This window comes from Planococcus citri, chromosome 5 (genome assembly GCF_950023065.1).
Source record: "Planococcus citri chromosome 5, ihPlaCitr1.1, whole genome shotgun sequence".
In the NCBI taxonomy this organism is placed as follows: domain Eukaryota; kingdom Metazoa; phylum Arthropoda; class Insecta; order Hemiptera; family Pseudococcidae; genus Planococcus; species Planococcus citri.
In genome coordinates this window covers 35,108,965-35,125,057 of record NC_088681.1, presented here as the reverse complement: position 1 = coordinate 35,125,057, position 16,093 = coordinate 35,108,965, and the positions used below count along the sequence as shown (strand labels likewise).

Sequence of the window (16,093 nt, the reverse complement as noted above, 5' to 3'; positions counted from 1 at the left end):
TGCATTCGCCGAAACAAGCGGATGATCAAAATTATGAGAAATCGCGAATTAAAGTACCTAACAAAACAGTGACAAATTAGGTACTTATTCATCTACTTGATATGGAACCTACATTGAAAAAGCTACAGAACATTCAAATGAAATAAATCTTGAGTCAATCTTGCAAAATTAAAAAAAAAAAAAAAAAAAAACTGTTTTTAGGGAAAATTAAAACAGAAAAGAGGGCTTTAAATTTTCAAAAATATTCAACTTTCAAGTTCTTTTGTCAAATAATTTTATTCTTCGTATCTATTATTTTGTGTGGAATATAACGTTGCTTCATAAGTTCATAAATTGAAAATGAAAAATAATGCCTATGTAGATGAATTATTTGATTCATTATACTCGTAAGAAGGGAAAAAAATAACTACCTAATGAAATAATAGATAATTATGATTAGCTGCCTAGGTATTTGTTTCATTTCCAATAATACGTACCTACTAAAAAAAAAGAATAAAGAAATGACATTTGAAATGAGCTGACTAATTTTTTTTGAGAAATTCATTATTCTGATCTCGAAGAAAGTGGACATTGTCAAAAATGAAAGATTATTAAAATAATTTTTGGAATTCTGAAATCATTTTTTCAATGTTGCAGTTCCTATGAAACGTATGCGAGACAAACTAGCATTATTTTGGAATTTCTTCGGGTTTTAGAAGTACCTACCTATGCTGGTCAGTCTTCAACAATTTAAAAGAAAAATACGAATCTTTTTTCTCCTCGAATTCTTTGCATAGGCAACATCATGTTCACCCAATGCTTTCTGTAGGAAGGAAATGAAAATGTTAGGTACATGGTTTTTCATGTACATAATACTTACTTATGAAAAGGGAATTTGGTTCTCTGAAGTACATAAAAGTTAGATAATTACTCTTGCTACTATTAGATATTTTGGACTGTTTTTCACCTCACACCTGGTATTTTAAAAAATTTCAAATTTTTTCTGAAACACCTGTTTATATGTAGGTACATGTTAATTTCTATTTTATCGGAGGTTCTGTCTACTTGCAGAATTTGACTACTAAAGTTTTATATTTATTTCTTTGCAGAGCTATGTACATTGGTCCAATCTCGAGGAAGCTTTGTTGCGTTTTCTGGCTGCACGTCATGGAATACATGTACCTATTTGTACTCGCAACGATCGGTTCATCTTTTTCCCATTTTTCAAGGATTGTCCACAAGAAACAAATTAATATCCACCGTCCACCGATTGAGCTGGAAATTTTCATCTTTATTTTTACGTACTGTCTGTCATGTATTACCAACCTAGTGTGGTAGGTACAAAAAAATTCGAAATTTATTCTGAATGGCAATTAAATAAGGAATGTTTATAACCCGTAAAAATTGTTTTAACCAAATAGGAGAAACATGAAAAAAAAATTGAAAATGTTTTACGCTCTGAGGCATTTCAGGTGCTTATTAGATTGAGTTCAATTTTTTTATGTTTAACAAATTTTTTGAAATTGAAAAAAAAGAACAGGCATTTGATTACGTTTTAGCAAATTTGAATTTGCATAGTGTTTTAGACTACTGTAATCGTCTAGTTGCTGTTTCGAAATGTTCTGGAGCTTCTAGCATATTTTCGGATTTTGTTAGTTTTCTTTTTAAAAAATCATTCTTGGTAAAATAAATAATGGATTGGTACTGATAGACCGAAGGGATTACCAAAACGATTATTCTAAGTTGACAGATGCTGGATTATATTTAGCCCCCTTATAGAATTTTCTAAAAACTTGACTTGATGGATGCTTTGGAAGGCTTAAAAACTACCCCTCATCAAGTTGAAAGGTCAAAATAGTGTATGAACCAAATTCTACCTTTGTACCGCGACTCGATCTAATTTTGATCTTTTTGTAGAGAAATGAGCCAAATTCAAATTTTTAAAAATCCTTCAAAAAATTGAAAACAGAAATAAAATGAAACTCGTCAATTTTTATTTTCTTTTACACAAACAAGAAAAATTTTACTAGGTACTTGTTAATTCCGATTGAGCTGAAATTTTGCTCACTGAAAGAACATGTTACCCAAACCTCAGGATTAAATTTTGGGCTGATTTTTCGATTTTTGGCAAATTTTTGAAAATGGCAGAAAAGGGTTCGCTAATATGTACCTATATTTATTTCTGCAAAAAAAAAAAAAAAATTATAAATTTAATCCTGTCATAAGTTCGACATTTCAAATCGATTGGGGCATTTTAATCTCAAATCCGAAGCAACGGGTTGAAATGTGTATTTTTTATGTTCCAAAGTCGACAAGTTTAGCTGGAGGCTCCAGATCTGCCCGAAAATGGTGCTGGTGCTTATCAGTTATAGATTCGGGGGACGATTTCGCAGACTTGTTTGAAAATGATGCAAATCGATTTGGAGGGTGGATCTTTGAAGGTAGTGGCAGTTTTGGATAATTTGTTGCGAAAATTAACGATAGGTACCTACCTATTGGAATTTTTTTCAAATTTGAGATGTTCAACTTGTAAAAAAAATACGCTTTTCAACTCGTTACCTCGGATTGTCGAAATTATGATGGTACATATTAAATTACTCTTAGTTCTGTTGTCAAGATTGATTACAACGCCTTCTGGGGCGATTTAAAATTGCTGAAGAAAAGTCCGTGGCGATCAATTCAATCAATTTTTAAAATTTTCATCTTTATATTTTACTCTTTTTGTAAAAAAATTAATAAATACTCAATCATTTTCGAAATTCGGTTCTGTGACGGTCTGGGTGACGACGTACTCTTTCTGTGAATCAAATTTCACCTCAATCTGAGTTTTCGGGTGTGTTCCATTCTTCTGTTTTCGTTTCAGTCAGTTGAAAATGATATCCAAAATTAGAACTGTTGACAGTACTGCATGCCTAGTTGCTTACTCAAGTTGTAAGATCTACGATCTTTTATGACCCAAAAGCTAAATAATACTTCCAGTCCATGTATAAGCTAAATGCATATTTGATATTTTCACTTTCAGATCTGCAGCGTGCGACAACCGCCATCACCCATCAACAGAATAAAAATATATTATAAATAAACCACGCGTCTTCTATCCCTGACCTACATGCTCTGATGACCAGTGACGAAACCGCGAAGCAAAATTTTGCGCCAAGGTGTACCGAAAATGCTAATTTCCTGTCGTCATCGGAAATACGCGAACATACGAGAGTAGGTACAGTAAGTATACGGAACAACAAAACGCCGTCTGTGAAGCTTATCTATGGCGCTGCTATGTTTTGCGTTATATCCCAGTCGTAACACTGCGGCTTAGTTGAGTGTTGTATTGTTGTGTATGTGTCGCCGAATTCGAGTTTTTTCAATACTTTCAATCGTTTTTTTTTCGAATTTTCCGATAAAGTTTTCCCGGTGTTAATTTCATTTTAACTTCGCAGTGATACCTTAAAGTGTCGAGCAAGAGTGGTGCGTCTTGGTGATCGATAAAATAACGTATCTCGTAACCGTATCAATATCGTGTACCGCTGTTCCGCACGTGAGAACCAGACCATCGGCAATTTGGCGATTTACGAACCTGTAAATATTTGTCGCGTGTTTACCTGCATGTTGGGTAAGTTCTGATATGATTTTACCTATTTATCGAATGAATAATTCTTCACCCCGGCGATAAGCTTTGGCGTGGTAAACATACTGTGGAAAAAAATCAATACTTTATTGATCTTGCACAGCTGTGTTGTTTCTACTTGACTGTATGTCTGCCTCTCTACATATGTACTTTGCAGAGACGATAAAATTCAGTACATGTGCTTTTTAGTCATAGTCAAGTAGTGTTTTTGCTGACTTAGGTATCTTACCTATCTTGTCTGTATTTTCAATTTTGACACTTTCGTATCGTTGGCTGGGTGCATCAATTTACCAAATAATTAATATTGTTACCTAGTGCTAGTGATAATTTACTCGTACGTTGACGTTGATGATACAGATGTGATCGTTGTTTATTGCATAACGTGTTATATGGTGATCATATTCGACAAATACGAGCACAGTTTACTCGTCACAGATGTGTTAATTAATTTCAATACATACCAATACTTTCCTATACGTCTGAATGAGATGAGCATAGGAGTTTACTCGCTAGGTATGTATTTGAATTGCTATACATATTTATTTTTGCTGCGTATGACGTTAATTTTTATGGATTCTATGCTATGTAAATATGATACTGGATCTGAAGACTGTTCCGCGTCTATTATGCTAACCCCTTAAGACGCGGAGAAACTTAGAAGAGCTTCCTCATACTTTCAGGTATATTGCCAAGGCCAATGTTCGTGAACTTTTTTCAACCCTGTTTCTTTAATTGGAAAAAAACGTTTGTATGTTGGTTTTTGAGATCCTCTATCCCCCTGCACCCCTTAAGAAAAAATGGATAATACCCTACATATAATAACGAAGATTGAACTATAATTGAAGAAGTTAGTAAAAGATCCCATACCCCTCACTGATTTAAAATAGAGGTAAAAATGCTCATCTTTATCAGAGCAGATAGAGATATTAGTAGCCCTGCGTACGATTCGGTAGAGGGTCTTTATTTTAAAAATTGGCCTTTGAATGACCGTTTCACTCAGATCGTTTTTTTCTTATTTTGTTAAAGAATTTAATTTTTTTTTTAAATACAATTTTTAAATTTTTTACAGTAAGTTCATTTTTTTGAAAACCTATGTATTTTTCCAACTTTCCTACATTCTTAAAAACATTTTTATTTTTGTTTTAGTTTTTAAAATTTTCCCAATTTTTTTGTTTAGTTTCAACTTTTTCTATTTTCATTTTTTTTGTGTGTTTTGAAAAATCTGATTACTTCAAGTTTTTTTTAAAAAAATATTTTCAACTTTATTTGAAAAATTGTCTACTTTCAGATGTATTTTATTTTTCGAGTTTCTCTTTCCTTTCAATTTTTTGAACTTTTTTCTAGCATATCTAAGTATTTGAATAATTTTGGAAAATTGACAAATTCTGCAACATTTAGGTAAAATTTTTTTGAGATAAGTAAGTTGTCAAGTATGTAGGTATTCCTGTTTTTGTTAACAGTTCTTCAAGTTTTTTTCAAATCACCACTTTTGAATTTTTCGATCTGTTTTGAAGTTATTTGAATCAAGCTGTTTCAATTCCCAAACGTTTCATGGTTTTACCTAATATTATTCATTTCAGGCGAGGTTTTTTTTTGGGGGGGGGAAGGCGTGATTTTGCACAAAATTCTAACAATTATTCCAGTTTCGCGTACAATTGTAGCACTTGTACCTATAACGTAAATGAATTTATAGAAGGATCTGTTTTGGCCTTTGGGGGATGAATTGTTTGATAATTTCTTATCACCTTTGTCAAATTTTTTTTCTAGCCAATTTGAAAATGTTGGAAAGTTTTGAAATGCTCGAGTAAATGTCGGTATTTGATGTCGATTTCTGTCATCTCACTTTTGAAAATATTTCAATTTCGTTTTCTGAAAATGTTTCAAAGAAATATTTTATAAGCCTTTGCAAAATATTCGACATTTCAATCTCGTATCTTGCGAGAAAAATATCTCAGCTTTTCAGTTTTCTATTGATTTCATGTACCAGCACTTTGAAGTTTACTTCCACTTCCTTGTTTTTATTTATTTTTTCGCGTTTACGAAGAAATTGATTACTTACTTAGGAAAATTGTTAGCAAGTTGATAGAAACAACGAAATTTATTTGTTTTGGTTTTTTGCTCTCTCAAGATACTACTGACAACAAACATTTTCAAGGGAAATAACGTTTCTCTTTATTTGAGTACATTTCCGCCAAATGCATGTTGAGAAAATGGACATAGGTCAAGTTGTGCTGAGAGAATCAAATTTTCTAAAGTGAAGAATCTTGTATAAGACTCGTAAATGGACTTTATTGGATTGTCATAATTAATCCCATGAAAGTTTCTTTGAACTACCAACTACTCACCTATAATTTCTGTAATCGCAAATTTATACTCCCGGCAGGTCTGGATTTTCTTCATTTCCTTGGAGAGTAATTTTACAGTTCGACAAAGGTCAGTTATACCCTTGGATGTTTCTTTCGATGTATTTGCAACCAGTGTATACGATTTATTGTTACGTGACCGTTACACTCGACTGAATTCAATTCCAGGGAGATAGTATTTTTTTACCCCTCCCCTTCGTTTCATCTTTCTCCTTTTCCTTGAAGATTTGATCGAATAAAAACGATGAAGCTTTTAATTTTTTTTTTAAATGTGTGGTAATGTAGGAAAACTTCTATGTATTATAAAATTGAAAAACAGAAAAAATTGTACCTACATATTTTGAATTTGAAAATTGAGGATTACGAGCGAAGTTCTGTTATTCTCATTTTTTACTGCTTCAATAATTTTTCACAGGAATTCAATATAATAAATTTCAATCTCACAAATCGAAGAACAATAAAAGCTTCGAGTAAATTAACGTTTCTAGAAAAATTAATTTAAAAAACTTAACCAATATACCTAGGTATTTTTTAATTATTTCTTTACATTTTAGTACATCGATATCATTTCTTTTAAGAGAACATAGTTTTTAATAATTTTCAACCTCCTCTGTAGAAATTTTTCAAATTTTTAATATTTTATTATTTTGAGATTTTTGTTAACTTTTTATTTTTTTTTTCGAGGAAATTTTGTCCAGAGGCAAAAGTGTTTTTCAATTTGGGAAGGTTGGAATTATTTTTCAAACCGTGTGTGTAGGCTTACCGGAAATTCCGGATAATAAAATTTTTTCAAGAATTCCTTCCCATGATTATCAACAACTTCAAATGACAGAAGCACTCTGAAAAACATGTGTATCAGCTAATCAGCGTTTGATAGGTGAATTTCTGTTTCAGCTTCTGATTCTGTGTATCTTGAGATTCTATCTCTCTGCTATCATTTTCAGGATGTGATTCATTTTATATTTAAAGGATCTAAAACTTGGGTTATTACGTCATCATTCTCAAAATTTTCGTTAATAAGCTATGATGTAAGTGTTGGAAAATATGTGCTGGCGTTTTATTGGCCCCCTTCCTCTCTGTTTTCATCTACATCTAGATACACCATTCACTCATCTGATGATAAAAATTTTTAATGAATAGTCCACCAGTTAAAAAATGTTCGTCATTAAACCTCGTATTTTAGCAATATAATTTCTTTTTCAAGATCATCGTGGCAGTGGTCAAGGTCAGGGCATTTGCTCGACATGTAGATAAATTTTCTAATCAAATGTTTCTTTCGAGTGGAGCTAATCAAAGATCGAGAACATTGGTGACTTGAACAATTTTTCACGATCGTTAATAGAATCACTGGGGTGTTTAATTTGGCTACCTATTACCTACATTTTAAACCAATTATACTATTAGTTGGTAGTTCGTTGAATTATTCAGAAATTTTTCCTTATTTGATAATTAAAAAGCTATTAATGGATTTGTGTCTGGAGGTGTGATTTCTGTTCGCGCCATTGTTTCGATAAATAAGTCGAATATTTTCTTGAAAAATTGTGTATCTGCGGTAATTACTTATCTATTTCCCAGATACGAGTAAGTTTATATACAGGACATATTGGTATAAATTTGCTCTAAATTATCAGCTCATGTTTCAATAGAATTTACATGATGTCTATATATGCTGAATAGGGATAGTAAAACAGATAAAAAGAATACGTTATCTGCAAAGTAATAAATCTTAAAAAGTTTTTACAATGCTAAGGTAGAGGTAATGGGTATCTGTACAGTGTACAGTGTGTTTTGTCGAAGTGATTCATGTGAATTAGTTCATGTCGTGGTATTCTCGACGATCGACCACATTTTATGTACATATTGTCGTGTTTGAAAAGCAACATCGCGATCTTGGAAAATCATATTATTGCGGTTTAACCCGCGCTGGCTGGTGCCAGAGAGCAAAGGTACATAATTCGCGCATTGCGACGAGGGAAATTTGGAAAGTACACCGGAAATAAAGCTACCTTGTGTTTTGAAATTCTTGGCACAACTTTAAAGAAGCACGTTTTTTTTTTTATACATATATAAATGGACGTAGGTACGGACTTTATTTTAATAATCGCGTGTTTCGTACTGTATAAGAGTATGTAATACGTATATACGATCAATTTTTGACGTTTTGCAGCTGCTCTGCTCGTATATGTGTGAATTTTATACAAGCGAAAATACTTGCATGTTTAGGTATGTGTAGTTATGCGCGCGTGCTGTTCAACGACGTCGTTATTTTAAAAACATTTGCACTTACGTTCAACGTTGTGTGGTTTTGTTTTCAATTTAGGTCAGCGTTTGGTCGTAATGTCGGTATTAATTGGTATGGTTGATATTCAATCGAGGTGAAGATTTTTTAAAGGTGTTTTTTGTTGACAAAATTCCTCTTTGAGCAGGTTCGAAGACTCAAAGGATTCAAAAATTGATCTTGGTTTTGAAAAGTGTAATTAGAAAGAGGTCACTGGAGAGCGAAGACGATTTTTTGGGTGAGAGAATAAGAAAGAGTAGAAGAAAGGTCAGGGTTTGGAGTTCATGAATTTGAAATCAAGTTTTCTTCAATTATTTTATAATTATATTGAGAAATCAGACCTGATTAGCTCTATGTATAGTTGCTGACCAATGAGGTAGAGTTGGCCCCTGAAGTGGGGAGGGTCAAATTTGAAAATTTCAGAAAGGTCATTTTTTATAGGGGCATAATATGGTCCCAAATGGATGAAAAGGATCCCAAAATCATACCATTGGTCAGTACCTGTATTGTGATCAACATATCCAAATTTCAGCTTCCTAGGTCATCCCAACTTCTTTTAAGGCCGGGTTTTCAATCGTTCAGATAAGAATTTAACCACCAACCTTGAAAAGAGTGGGGATGACCTAGGAAGCTGAGATTGAAATAGGAGCACTGACCAATGGTATGACTTTGGACCCTTTTCATCCATTTGGGACCATAATTATTATGCCCCTGTAAAAAATGACCTTTCTGTAATTTTCAAATTTGACCCTCCCCACTCCCGGGGTCAACTATAGGTCCCAAAAGAAACCTGTTCCCTAAGTTTGACTTTATTTGATCAATTAGAACAGGTTCCAAATCCCAAGTCATAAAATGTAAAACTATTAAAATAACGTCAATTTGAGGGGTCGTGGCGCCACCCCCCTTGGAGTCAGGTATTTGGTCGATAGCTCATTTGATAGATATTTGAGAGAAGATTAAATTATTACTGAGCTTATTTTACTCAAAAGTTGATATTTTAGAAGTTTTTGACGAAACATTGATTTTGGGGAGCTTATTTGATCCATTGTGGAGAGGTTAGCTCCAGGGGTAGGAGCGGAGGTTTTAGTATGTTGTTCACTACACCACCCTAGACAATGTTCACCAAAAAAACTTTTGGTCACAATTATGTCTGGGTCAAATCGTATTTTGAGTTAGGAAGTCACCGTGAGGAGGGAGGATGATTCAAAAAATGAATAGCTGTTTGAAAAGTTTGAACTCGATTGGCTGAGAATCGACATTAAAAAATTAAGTACCTACCTACTATCTATAATTATGTGATTTTCCCACTCAGTATATGCTCAAAAACTTCTGGCAAATCCCAGAGGAACCTTCAATTTTTCGATTGGATTGCCAACATTTTTTGTGAGCTATAACTTGTACTTACTTGAATGTTTAAAAAGAATAAAATTATTGATCTAGTGAACGAGTGGTCCTCTCTTTATGTAATTTTTTGAAAATCGTCCCTTATCTTCAATTTATGATGTGAAATAAAAAAGGACGAGAGAGAAAAGGTTTCTCAAGTTTGACGAATTGAGAATGTGCCGTCGTTGAAAAAAAAAACCAACGATATACTTACCTGGAAAATTTCAAATCCATTTCTAGGGTAACCTTTCACTGAATAATATAATAAAGGCTCAGATTAAAGTCGTCCTTGGAAAATTTATGTTGCGGTTCTTGTTGGTGTTTTTTTTTTTTTGAAAAAATCACATTTTTCCAAGGTCAATTTACATATTTTTAATGGCACCTTTTCCTTTACAATCTTTCATAATAAAATAAATTTATTATGATCCTCTACCTCTATTGATCGCCTCATCCATATCTTATGATATCGATAGTTGTGATGTTTTGAAATCTTGCATAAAGAATTACGTACCAACTTATTGTTCAATGCATTTAACATGGGAAAAAATTACTTCAACCTTCAATTAGGTATGTACATGTAGATACGAAACAAAACAAGGAAAATTTCAAAAAATCTCATTTTAATTTCACGTCATTTATTGCACTCTAGTAGCTCGGTGAATGAATGGTAATGAAAGTAGGTATTAAAATTTGCCAGTGTCGATTTATTGGCAGCTAAATATGGAATCGCGTGCAAGAAAGAAAAATTTAAAAGCTTCTAAATTTATTAGCGTACAAAGTGTTATAAATATGTATTCGTTGTTTTGATCGTTAACGAAAGGGAAACGCAATTCGCATTTCGAATTTGTTGATCTGATTTGTTATTTTAATTATTTGTGAGAATTTTTTCAAGATGTAGTATCTTCTCGCTCGTTATTTTTTTTTATGATTTTCTTTTGTACGAAATACAGCGAATAGTAAATTCGCTTGAATTAAAAATGGTTGTAAACAGAAGCGGTAGAAATAAAATTATTTTTATCTCTGGAAGTGAATTTTATTCCTTTTATTGTAATTTTTTTTAAAAAGGAAAATAATTATGTTGAAAACGGTTTGTTTTGTAAATTCAAAGCGTGATATTACCTAAGATAAATCTCATGATTTTATAAAGACAAACATTACTTACAAAGTTTTTTATACGAAGAGTCAACTAATTAAAATAGAAGTGGAATTATTATTTCAGAAATTGTTCATCTGCTCAAAATTGAACTAAATTGCGCTGTAAATTTACTCGAATTTTTCTTTTATAAAATTGGAACGTAAAAGCCTACTTTTATTTGCACGTATACGTGTTTTACATACTTCAGTATCGAAAGAAAAATGAAAATATTTATGTTACGACGCAAATGAAGGAATATAATTCGTTTTATTTCTCGTTTAGTCAATTTTTTTTCATGACCTGCGTTGAAAAAGTTTCCAGCTGAAAAAATGAAAAAGCTTTTTCATCGTCTTAAGTACCTACCAACTGCCTACTTTTTTTCTTCTGGGTTGAGTTTGGTTTACCTATAGGAAACCAACGCTAATTTCTGACGTCAGTGAATGAAAAAATTGACTTTTTTTCTCATATGAATGATGTAAAATTTTATTTATTGAAACCTCAATTTTAGGCTGAAATTTTTCTAAAAGGGGAACTTTTGATAGACTCTGTTATGTAGCTTGGATTTGAATCTTTGATAGATGAAAAGGATTTATCAACCTCCCTCCAGTATCGGCGTTCTGGCTGCTGAAGTGAATTTTAAATTTTTAGCGAATTTTTGAAAATGTTTGCAGAAATGTTGGAGAAAAAATTTTAGGAATATGAAGTTTTGAGTTTCCAGTTATACTTAGGGATTGTAATCAAATTCAAAGCTGAGAGTTGGATCTCTGGTGTTTTTTGATTTACTGATCTGACTTGAAATTTACGACAATTTTTTCCACCAATTCAGCATTCAGCTCCCTGAGTTTTTCCATTTTCCTCCTCGGATAAATTTTTCGATACGAGTCGGAAGCGAAATATTGGCTCCTGCAAAAAATTACGAGACGATGAAAGTTCGTCTCCTCCCTTCTTTTCTGCAAAAAGAAACTTTTTTAAAGACGATGTTTAATGAATAAAATTTTACTCTGTTGACTTAGGTAGGTATATATGAGAAAGCACGTACTATTAAAGTCGTATCGCAAATCATACCAAACCAAAGTTTTTGAGCACTTTATGAGAAAAATAATCTTATGGATTCAGTGTTGGGAAAGTTTTCTTTATTTTGAAAATGTTCTGTAGACATCATAAATACAAGACTTTCTATGTACATTGCTTCTTGCTTAACCCTCGATGAATTCTCTTAGATAGGTAAGGTACCTACTTTTATAGTTTGTATAAGTGGTGGTGGATCGATATGAATGTCTTTTCGAGTAAGTATACTTTCATACTTTGGTAAAATGGTGTAGTTTTCTCGAAGAATATCCAATTTCTCAAGTCCATTCTCTAAGGAGACATGATTTTCTAGTTTTATGAATGTATATGAGTGTCTTTTGAGAAAAGGCACGGATGAAACTTGAAAATTTTTTTACAGGGTCGTATTAAAATAAATACTGTGAAATAGGTAGCTTACTCTTATAAATTAGTTACGGATTTGTATTCCAAGTTTTAACAGAATTAATTTTTTCACTGACCCAGATACCTACGTGTAAATAAGTTGGAATCCGTATCAAAAAGTATACGATGCGATGACAGGAAATGTAAATGAACAAACGGATATATGGCAGTTCAGTTATACGTAGTATGTACGAGTATTATTGATGATCAATCGTGATCCTGTGGTATATATCGACGAGTGAAATTTTTGGCGAGAGGTGAATAACCATATACGAATCCCGGCAGTATTCGCCCTAATCATAATTTCAACCCGACCGATTCGTCGAATTATGCAACCGAGTGATGAGTTTATTTTAAAAATGTGTTTTGGATGGAGGCCATCTCATTCGCGAACATAACGAAATTCTGACAGTAACATTTTTCTTCCTGAGACGTCTTAATTGTTTGATACGGTAGCAGCTCTCTTCGATGATCGATGATCGAGACGATGGAATTTCAACTTGCGAATTTCAAATTCTCTTTTTGATAATTTATCAAAGGTAATTGGTTCGATGGGATTGTGTTAAGGTCGTTGCGGATTCGCGAATGTTTCGCAAGTTGGTCAAGGTGTTGAAAATATGCAAACTTATCTGCCCATACTTGGTCAGTTTTCTAAATATTTGATTTGCATTTAAGAAACATCAATTAAATACTCGTAGGTACCTATTACTTACCTTTGTACTGTATCTGAGCAAATAAAAACACTTGAGACGTTGAATCTTTCTCCTGGAGACATGTTGAAAATGCCTTCTCATTCTCCTACTCAAAATTTGTGTTTCCCAGTTGAAAAATTGTAGAAAAATGTCACAAATTGTGTAAAAATAGTAATTCGAAAATTTTCCTCAAAAACGGGTCAATTGAAATGGTCGCTGATCTGCACTAAAATGAGCTGACAATGAGCATTTTTCATGTTATTTTAAAAAAAATATATTAACCTAAAGTTTGAGATCTCTACACTGTGAGGGATTTCTCCCCTCTCCAGGGGGAAAAAGAAACAGCTGATTTCTCTATTTTGAAAAATGAAGGTTCAGTGAAAAAAATTTCAAAAGTATTTCGTGTTTTTCAAAAAAGAATTTGAAAATTATGAGTATATCGTGCTGAAAATCCCAGTTTCAGACTATAAATACCAACTAGTACTTTGCTCCGATAATTTTTCTGAATTTAGCAATGGGAGTGGTGGAGATTCGCTAAATGGTTTAGCAAATGTCAGTATTTGGTCAATATATCATTTTTCGATCTAGAAAATGCAGTACTTACATAAAATTTTGAGATTCAGCTTAAAATATTTAATTTTAGACGTCATTGATTGGAACTCTACAGGATTTTTTCAAATTTTCAAAACTCTAACAAAATTTTAGAAATTTATTTTTGATTATTGGACGTTAATTTTAGCAATTCATTCTTTTTTTCCCAAGTTCTTAGAAATCAAACATCCAAAATGATCAAAAACTGCCACCATTCGACTCGAGAAGTCAAAAATAGTTGAGGTTGAAATCAATAGTCTCCTTTCTATTTTTAAGTATTGTTTCGTTTTTTTTCTTCAAATTTCAGGCTAAAATATTTTTATTTGTCTCCTTTGTGAGTGAACAATTTATAGGAAAAAATTAAATTCCTAAACCACAGAAAGATATCTATGCATTTCATTTCTCCATAAATTGAATAGAAGAGGTTATGGGATATTGAAAATTTGATGAAGAAAGCTCAAGGGTGCATATTTTTGGCTCGCGCCTTACACTTTACTTCTTTCCCATCTCCTTTACGAATCAAGACTCTTGATATACTTCTCCTTTCATTTGTTTTTTTAAAAAGCTTTGATTTTTTTCTCGGTTCTGTGGCTTATCGTTAAATTTTCAAAGCTTTTGATATTCGAATTCTTACAAGTTGAACTCTGAAAAGGTAGGTAGTTATAATACTCGTAAGTATTATAAAAAGAAGCATTTTGAAGGGTTGAAAAGCCGAGATGAATTTCTCAAAAAAAAAAAAAAATCAATTCAAATAATATGTTGGTGAATTATATAATAATCAAAAAATGAAAAAAGAACTTTTCAGGTCGATAAAAGCACGTAGTAGGTACAACCTCTTACAAAATTGAAACTTTACCAAAAAAATCTAGATTCATCTAACCACTTCCTCTGTAAGTTCATAAAGAAACAAGGATTAAGATTTCGCTTATCTTGAAACTGCGTATTTGTGAAGAAAAAAAATGTTCTAAGAAAATAGCAACGTACTCTTTAGTATTACTTAATGGTTTATTTCGTGGTAAATTTTGAAAAAGTCACAACACCGAAGAATTATCTTCTCGATAACGAACTAAAAGTAATCCACAAAAACGTACTTACAATTATTATTCGTGGAGGTAATTTTTTTCTCGTATTTCGTCGCAATAAAATGAAATAAAAATTAACGACTAGCTCATACATTCTGTAGAGAACAAGAAGTACCTACCTAAAGTTAAGATGGGTATGGGTAACGTATTGACCGTGTGAGTTTGATTCAAAACCAAGGTATCGTGAGTATTCTCGTAAATTTTGAGCCATCGGTTCTGCAATTTATACTCGTGAAATAGATTAGCGGTATTAAAAAGCTATAACCTTTAAGCCTTTAAGGTATTTATGAGTTCTACGACCGCTCGATAATAAAATACAATTGACCGCAACGACTACTACTACGACGACGATGATTCAAATATACTTACCGGGTCCATATTACAATAAGCAGTAGTTACTATTGTAATTGGGATATGGTTTACCAGAGAAGCATAGAGATAATTAAAAATGCTGCGATACATTAAGGATGCTCGAGCTCGAGTAATGTATCTATAGCAGAGCAGAGTAGGTGTGTTTTGATTAAATATTTACGTGAAAATTCACGCTTGCCAAGCGCATCGTGCATCGCTTCCGATGTCGTTATCATACAGTCGAGAAGTTTTTGGCTTTAACCCATCGACCATAAATTTTCCTATGGTTTATTAAGCGAATGGTGAAATTAATTTTGCGATAAATTTCGTCAACTTGACTTCGAGGTACCAAAACGTTGGTGCTTGGTTTTAAAAAATCCTGCAGTGATTGGAAATTCTGATACCATAATAATCTGCTTGAAAGAAATTACATTTAGATGACTCAATCAAATTGTAAAATTCATTTTCATAACTAATAGGTACTCTTATGTCATTTCCATTTTAAGACGATGAGTGAAGAGGGAGGAGGTTGTTTCTGAAATAATTTTCAGTGGATAGAGTTTTTTCTCTGAGATTGCTCATTTTTTTATTCAGCTTGTTTTGAAAGATTGAGCGAATTTTTGAAGTGTAAAATATGTATTAGTCTGGTGTTTGGTTTTTAAAAATCCTGCAGTGCTTGGAAATTCTGATACCATAATAATCTGCTTGAAATAAATTACATTTAGATAACTCAATCAAATTGTAAAATTCATTTTCATAACTAATAGGTACTCTTATGTCATTTCCATTTTAAGACGATGAGTGAAGAGGGAGGAGGTTGTTTCCGAAATAATTTTCAATGGATAGAGTTTTTTCTCTGAGGTTGCTCATTTTTTTATTCAGCTTGTTTTGAAGAATTGAGCGAATTTTTGAAGTGTAAAATATGTATTAGTCTGGAGAGTTTTCCATTCAAAAATATTTTCCCAACATTTTGCGTCGAGAAGGAGGAAGAGGGAGGTACAAATTTACAAAAATAAATACACTTTTGAGTGAAAAAAACTGAGGTCAGCTTGAAGCTGATTTTTTTTGTTTTCAAAAATTCTTTGAAGAGGACGCAAATGGAATCCATGCCCTTTAGATTTGAATTACTCGTTCTCTTGAAATC

The 16,093-nt window shown here is 32.4% G+C and overlaps 1 protein-coding gene across 2 annotated transcripts in view; it reads left to right on the top strand.

Moving 5' to 3' along the window:
* Positions 1-3,196: 3,196 nt before the first annotated feature.
* LOC135848529 (uncharacterized) overlaps positions 3,197-16,093 on the top strand; it is a 90,936-nt gene continuing 78,039 nt past the window's right edge. The window contains exon 1 of one of the 2 annotated variants that reach the window (XM_065368452.1): positions 3,197-3,589. The gene's annotated coding sequence lies outside the window, so the exon portion shown is untranslated. Of the gene's footprint in view, positions 3,590-3,785; positions 4,118-16,093 lie in introns of those variants that run through there. The other variant, XM_065368453.1, reaches the window with a different exon arrangement.